Below are 8,604 nucleotides of genomic sequence, written 5' to 3' on the forward strand. Positions count from 1 at the left end.
CCTTAGGGCTGTATCCTTCTTTTTCTTCCACCGGTATTCAAATGCTGAACGTTTGGGTTCAGACAATGCCAAGAGTGCTGGAGGTTTGCTCATCTCTATTAGCTGTAACTCATGATTATGTAGTAAAAATATATAGTGCAACATATGTATAAAGGCCACATATAACCTAGAAAATCATCAGTATCCAAAACAGTGGAAAACGCACATAAATGCATCATGTAGAACAATAATAATCATCAGGAAGAGGTCAGATAACATGTACTTATAGATGCATGTTTTGGTGTTTGCCCAAGGAGGAAGGAGCAGAGTTGACATTGCGGCTATGGCTGTGTATGCTGAGGGCAGGAGAGCATTACCGGCACTATGAGAACTCCCTACAAACTCCCTGGCAGAATAGGTAGTCTCCAAAAGTGTCTTCTAGTACCCCACACAGTAGGAAGCACCCGTTAGCAACCCCCATACAGGGGCACCTTGCACCGATACTGTCTGACCTAGAAGGGTGAAGACCTAGAGGGCATTTAGACTCCACAGTCAAACCAGCTCTGTAGTACGGCGGGTCCACATCTGCTGCCTATTACACCATTCCTGGCTCCAACACTGCCCTCTGTTCCTGCACTAATTGCCCGGCACACACCGTTTTGTCAATAAATCCCAAATTACATGATCCAATATAAAAAAATAAATAAATAAATAGCATGATATCTTATGACATTCCAGATATTACCATGATTTGTGTAATTTGGTTTTGGAATTGTTCCGGTTTGCATTGACCCATAATTTTTTTGTATTCCGTGATCATTTTTTCCTGCAGCAGCGTGGCACTGCCATGGGGACGGCCTGTGCCCCTATTTATGCCAAACTCTTCCTGGGTTACTGGGAGAGGGGGGGTGTCAATGTGAGGGGGTGGAGGCCGTCCCACATGTGCAGTGTTGTCTGAGGTATATTAATGGAGTACTCTTAATCTGGCAGGGCTCGGCAACAAAACTGGTTAAATTCATGAAAGGGCTTAATGTGAATGACGACAATATTAGATCACCGCACACCGGCCGGGGTGAAGCACTGGTGGTGGACCAGCCTGTCCCCAGTGTAAGGATCAGTCCTCCCCTCTGTGACATGGCTCCATTGATTCTAATGGAGCAGCGTCGCAGAGGGGAGAGGGTTTCCTCCTACTTGGGGTGGGCCCGCCACCAGTTTTTCACTTCAGCCAGTGCTCGGTAATAAACCGTCATGCGCAGGAACCGGGCCGCGATTCAAAAAAAGGACTGCAGCAACGGCATCCCTATGCAAGGCTGTGTTCACACATTCAGACTAGGGGAGCTGAGGCAGCTGAGGGGGACTGAGGGAGACTGGGGCAGCTGAGGGGGAATAAGGCAGGTGCGGTAAAGTGTCTGGTCCGGAGAGAGTTGAAGGTGCAGGGCCGGCGGTCAGGAGAGATGCGGCACTGGCGGCCTCTAGTCTGTTGACAGAGCCGTGGCTGATCTGTCCCCGCCCCTTACACAGCAGAGCCGTGCTGACCTGTGTCCCGCTACCCTCCTGGCCACAAGTACACGTCCCCGGTCTGTGGAGGAGGCCGCAGGGACTGCAGCATAAGGAGATAGCGTCGCTCGCCCCTGCACCGCTCTGCTCGCAATGATTCTTTGTGAAAATCGAATTTACGATTTTCACAGAAAATCTAATTCATTCTAACTTTCTGGGTGAATTAATCGAATTAATTTGATTAATCGTCCAGCCCTACTTTAAAGTGACTCTGTACCCATAATCTGACCCTTCTAATCCAAGATCTGTCCTGGGATCCGTTCGGCAAGTGGTGCAGTTATTGTCCTGAAAACTTGTAAACTTGCAGCCCTGTGTCAACTTGGAATGGCCTAGAGTGTCTGTGCCCTAGGCCTGCACCGCCCCTCTGTCCCTCTTCACCATTAGGAATGCCCCCGGCAGGATTTCTCCGATTGACCACTTGTCTGAACACTGCACAGGTGCCTAAACTAATGATGAGGAGAGCGGGGAGGAGGGACAGAGAGATGGTGCAAGCCTAATGCATACACAATCTAGGCCACGCCAATCTGACACCGAGCTGCAAGTTTAAAAGTTGTTTTTTAGGAGAATAACTGCATCACCTGCCGCACGGACCCCAGGACAGATCTTGGATTAAAAGCAGCTATCTGAAGGTACAAGCGGTTTGGGGGGGGGGGTCAGATTGTGGGTACAGAGTCACTGTAACGCAATGAAACTGTGTGAGAACATACCCTAGAGCAAGGGTCCTCAACTGGCGGACCGAGGTCCGAACGCGGACCGCGGAGGCCAGCTGTCCGGACCCCTGCTGCAGCTCAGTATTTTTGTATACTGAGCTGCGCTCGTAACGAGCGCTCATAGTTACTGTGCAGCAGCATTGACAGACAGGGAGCCATTGGCTCCCTTCCTGTCAGTCGCCCCTCACTGGCCGCAGTGGTCACAAGAGGCCGCACTCCGCCTCTGGTGCCAGTGCTCGAGTGACATCACTGGAGTGCCGACACAAGGACAAGGGGAGAGCGGCCTCTTGTGACCGCTGCAGTGCGGCCACAAGAGGGGAAGAGAAGAGGAGACGCCTGGTCCAGGCGAGTATAAATGTTTTTTTTTTATGTTATATGCTAAATGGGAGGGGGAGAGCACAGAGACTCTTTATAATTAAGGGAGCACACAGTGGGGTTGTTTATTCTACTGGGTGAGCGCACAGGGGGGCTATATACTACTGGAGGAGAGCACAGGGGGGCTATATTCTATTGGGGAGCGCACAGGGGGGCTATATACTACTGGGGAAGAACACAGGGGAGCTATTTACTACTGGGCGAAGAACACAGGGGGGCTATATACTACAGGGGGAGAGCATGGGGGGTCTATATACTACTGTGGGGGAGCACAGGGGGATAAAATATCACTGGGGAGAGCACAGGGGGCTATATACTATTGGGGAGCGCACAGGGGTCTATATACTACTGGGGGAGCAACAGGGGGGCTATATACTACTGGGAGCAGTCACCCCTTTTGTACCTAATTTCAAAGGGCCAGTGAGAGAGAACAAAAATGCCACTTTTTCCCACTAATAAGCAGCAATTCTGTATGTAAATAGTTCAACAACGTTTGTGAAAAGTAACAAAACACGTTTACTACTGATGTTCAGCTAAGACCTTCACCTAACAATAGACCCCGGTAAGTGGACCTTCACTAAAAGTTGTTGAGTACCCCTGCCCTAGGGCAAATAATTACTGTTATTTTAAAACGGCTGTTATTTTTCCCTGCACTTACTACTGCATCAAGGCTTCACTTCCTGGATAAAATGGTGACGTCACTTCCTGGATAACATGGTGATGTCACTTCCTGGATAAGATGGTGATGTAATTTCCTGGATAACATAGTGATGTCACTTCCTGGATAACATGGTGATGTCCCTTCCCGACTCCCGGCTGTGGCTGCTGGAGAGGATGATGGCAGGGGGGCACTGAGGGACACAGGGCACTGGAGGGACACTGAGCATCCCTCCGCCATCATCCTCTCCAGCAGCCACAGCCCGCACAGCTCTGGGAGTCGGGTTGTGACATCACCATGTTATCCAGGAAGTGACATCACCATTTTATCCAGGAAGTGACATCACCATTTTATCCAGGAAGTGACATCATCATTTTATCCAGGAAGTAACATTACCATGTTATCCAGGAAGTGAAGGTCATATTTCATTTAGGCCTAGGAAAGATAAAGTCAATAAAGAGTTCAGGGATGTAGGAAAATTCTGACAAGACGTGCATTGTTTTTAGGTAAAACCCCTAACACACAGGCCAGAACTACAGCGGATCCCTTGCTGTTAGTTTCTATGGGAAGACATACTCGCAGTGGAGTATGTAAGTGACAGTCTCGTTGACCCGCCACCGGCCGGAGCATACTGTATCTGCTCGGCGCTCTGGCTTACTGACGCCGGGAGCCCCTGAAGCAAGGCGGATCGTAGAGCAGGTACAGTATGCTCCGGCCGGCGCCGGGTTAACGGGGCTGTCACTTACATACTCCCTTACATTCTCCCTATAAGATCTTTTTTTTTTTTTAAAGGCACAAAAAGGCACTGGAAAAAAAATCACATAAAAAGCAGTAGCAAAATCCACACTGTGGATGTCACACAAATTTTAAGGTGACTTTTTTCAGAGCAGTTGTTGCCTGTGTAAGCTTAGGCTTCATACACTACCCCTGAGCTGAGAGTTTATAGTGATACAGCACCATCTAGTGGTGGCAGTGCTGTAATAAACCATAAGTGTATAACCTTGTGTTAAAGGAGAAGTTCACTAAAAAAAAAATCTTAAAATCACCTGGTGCCAGAAAGAGACAGAGGTTTGAAATTTACTTCTATTATAAAATCTCAAGTACTTATCAGTTACTGTATGTCCTGCAGGAAGTTTTTCCAATTAGAAGAGCAGGGGAGGTTGTCTATGGGGATTTCCTACTGCTTTGGGCAGTTCCTGACATGGACAGGGGTGGCAGCAGAGAGCACTGTGTCAGACTGGAAAGAATACATTACTTCCTGCAGGGCTTACAGCAGCTGACAAGTACTAGAAGGCTTTTTTAGTAAAAATATATTATAAATCTCCGGCACTTACTGGCACCAGTTGATTTGAAAGAATGTTTATTAACATCTTGGTGAATGTACAGAGATCTATATTTAGAATGGGCCTAGCTTGATAAATGTCTGCGAATAAATCTAATGTCAGGGTTATGTATTCCCTCTAATTTTGTTATGTTGCAGATCATCAGATCAGTGGAATACAACTCTTGGCACCCTCAGGACCCTGGCGCAGTCCGTCCAGACGATCAGGAGTCTGATGTCTGGAGCACTGGGTTTCCTCAATGTTTCCAGGCACTGACTCCACGTTCTGCTAACTAAAAGTTCTTTATTTGCATTCAGCGATGCATTTTGAGGAGGCCACCCTCCTCTTCATCAGGCATACTTAATTTTCATTTAAGTTTTCTATGTTCAAATCAGTGTTTTACATATGGCCACTAGATGTCTCCCTTCACTACGCATGTGTAAAGCTACTGCGTATCCACATTCAGTAGCAGAGAATCCTGGATGTGCTCGCATTGTATGGTCAGCTCTCCTGTCACACAGCACCAAAACCTCTGTAACCACACAGTGATATTATACTGACTGAATTGTTACACAACACAGAGCATTGTCTCCTGGTAAGCTGCAGAGCTGATAATAGAATTAGTAAATGTTCATAATATAATTATCCTAAGTTATTGCCCTCAGCTGATATACAACCTGCATGATGGACAGGCGTCTTTCCTTAAATGAGCTGCAGAGGGCGGGACTTCCTGGGTTTGGTCTCTTTTCTGAATAGAGAAAAGACCAAATATCAGCACAGAGGGAGCACGGAGCACGGTTTGGCCGTATTTATAATGCTTATTTAATAGAGATGAGCGAACCTGGAGCATGCTCGAGTCGATCCGAACCCGAACGTTCGGTATTTGATTAGCGGTGGCTGCTGAACTTGGATAAAGCTCTAAGGTTGTCTGGAAAACATGGATACAGCCAATGACTATATCCATGTTTTCCACATAGCCTTAGGGCTTTATCCAACTTCAGCAGCCACCGCTAATCAAATGCCGAAAGTTCGGGTTTGAATGGATCTCTATTATTTAAACATTAATAACTTAAAAAAGCGAGTATATTGCAAAACTGTATGCGATTACAACCCCTGCTGATTTAAAAAAAAAAATAATAATAATTTGCGACAGGTATGCTTTAAAGCAGTGTTTCTCAACCTTTTCAAGCCAAGTACCCCCATGTGACAGGGTGCTCCAGCCAAGTACCCCCAGAGATACAATTGATTATAATCTTTGCCCTAGGGTAGATTCACGCTCATGTTTTGCAGCAAAATCCGCTGCGATACTCTGTACTGTTATCGCTACCAGAATATAGCCAGTGCCTATTTAACTTATTAGCTGCCTGGCCTTACAGATCATACTTACCTGACAACGCTCCCATCTGCTTCTCAGTGTCGCAGGTCACTGACAGCCCACCTAGCCAATCAGTGGCTGCGGTGGGCAGTCAGTGAGTCAGGAGCCAGGGAAGCAGGCAGAAGCTTGGAAAGGTAATGATATGCCCCTGGAGCCAGATATGCCCCTTTTGTCTAGGTATCCCTCTTGCAGCCCGGTATGTCCCATGGAACCAGATGTGGCCCATGGAGCTGGATATGTCCCCCTGCAGCCAAATAACAACCCCAGCAAAGCCAGATACCTTCCTCCATGTAGCAAGATACCCTCCCCCTTGCAGCCAGATATCTCCCTATGTTGTCAAGACACCTCCTTCTATGTAGCCAGATTCCTCCCCCATTGAGTCAGATACCTCCCCCCATGTAGTCAGATACCTCCTCATGTAGCCAGATACCTCTTCTCCATGTAGTCAGATACCTCCCCATGTAGTCAGATACCTCCCCCCATGTAGTCAGATACCTCCCCCTATGTAGTCAGATACCTCCCCCCATGTAGTCAGTCAGATACCTCCCCTATGTAGTCAGATACCTCCCCCCATGTAGTCAGATACCTCCCCATGTAGCCAGATACCTCCCCCCATGTATTCAGATACCTCCCTCCATGTAGTCAGATACCTCCCCCCATGTAGTCAGATACATCCCCCCATGTAGTCAGATACCTCCCTCCATGTAGTCAGATACCTCCCTCCATGTAGTCAGATACCTCCCCCCATGTAGTCAGATACCTCCCTCCATGTAGTCAGATACCTCCCCCCATGTAGCCAGATACCTCCCCCCATGTAGTCAGATACCTCCCCCCATGTAGTCAGATACCTCCCCCCATGTAGTCAGATACCTCCCCCCATGTAGTCAGATACCTCCCCCCATGTAGTCAGCAACCTCTTCTCCATGTAGCCAGATACTTCCCCATGTAGCCAGTTGTTTTGATGGTTGATTTAATGTTGCTATCTATTAAGGCTGCACTGAGAGAGGTCTGTGAGGGGTCACCCCTTGGAAAAAATTTTTGTCTCGGAGCACTGCTACCAAATAATGTTCTACGAAATACAAAAAAAAAAAGAAAAAGAAAAAAAAACATCATTCAGTGACTCACAGGTGACATCTTTTTTGATCTGAGGTGTCACTTTTCCTCTCCGCCCAGCCAAGGCCTCCATGATGATTTCTTGCAGCTACAGTTCTTCAGAACCTGCCAGACGAACATCTTAGGCTTCGCACATTTCCAGCAACTTCCTTCCATTTTCCCACCTATAGGCTCCTATACAGTAGTCATGGTGTCATGTGTAGTAAAGTGAGTAGATATGTGGGTTGCCCCTGTATACTAGGTTCCCCTGCTGTACCCCAATATAGTAATAATGTCTCCTGCTGTGCCCTCCATATAGTAATAATGTCCCCTGCTGTCCCTCCATATAATAATATAATACCTCCCTGCTGTGCCCACATAGTATTTATGCCCCTCTCCTGTGCCCTCCATATAGTAATAATACCTTGTTGTGCCCCTATAGTAATAATGCCTCCTGCCCTCATAGTAATAATGCCCGCCCTCCCTACTGCCCCATAGTAAATGTCCCCTGCCCTGTCACATAATAATGCCCCCCCCCCATGCCCCAAAACAAACAAAACAAACTTTATGCTCACCTAATCCTAAAACTCTCTCTTCAACCCATGAGCCAGGAGAATCAGAGTGAGCCAAGGTGCTGCAGAGTGAGGTCTGAAGGAGAGTGGAGGTGAAGGGAGGAGAGAGGAGCTGAAGGGGGGAGAGAGGAGGAGGAGAAGGGGGGGGGAGAGGAGGTGTAGGGGGGATAGAGAGGAGGAGAAGAGGGAGAGAGGAGGTAAAGGGGAAGAGAGGAGGTGAAGGGAGGAGAGAGGAGCTGAAGGGGGGAGAGAGGAGGAGGAGAAGGGGGGGAGAGGAGGTGTAGGCGGGATAGAGAGGAGGAGAAGGAGAGAGGAGGTGAAGGGGAAGAGAGGAGGTGAAAGGCGGAGAGAGGAGGTGATGGTGTGAGAGAGGTGGAGAGAAGAGGTGATGGTGGGAGAGAGGAGGAGAAGGGGTGAGAGAGGGGGAGAGAGGAGATGATGGTAGGAGAAAGGAGGAGAAGGGGTGAAAGAGAGGGGGAAAGAGGAGGTGAAAGGGGGAAAGAGGAGATGATGGTGGGAGAGAGGAGGAGAAGGGGTGAGAGGAGATGATGGTAGGAGAAAGGAGGAGAAGGGGTGAGAGAGGGGGGAAAGAGGAGGTAAAGGGGGAGAGAGGAGGTGATGGGAGAGAGGAGGAGAAGGGGTGAGAGAGGGGGAAGGGAGGTGAAGGGGGAGAGAGGAGGTGATGGTGGGAGAGAGGAGGAGAAGGGGTGAGAGAGGGGTGAGAGAGGGGGGAGAGAGGAGGTGAAGGGGGAGAGAGGAGGAGAAGGGGTCAGAGAGGAGGAACAGAGAGGGGGTTGAATTTTGTGTTGGAGGCGCAATTGCCCCATAGCACCTGCGGGTGGGTGATGCTGCTGGGGGAAGGAGAGAGGTCCTATGAGAGGTCCTATGAGAGGTCCTATGAGCGCTGCCAGTGACACCCCCGGACCCCGCTCAGACGCGATAGTACCCTGACTTCCCTTCCCTC

Source organism: Dendropsophus ebraccatus, chromosome 5 (assembly GCF_027789765.1).
Source record: "Dendropsophus ebraccatus isolate aDenEbr1 chromosome 5, aDenEbr1.pat, whole genome shotgun sequence".
NCBI lineage: Eukaryota > Metazoa > Chordata > Amphibia > Anura > Hylidae > Dendropsophus > Dendropsophus ebraccatus.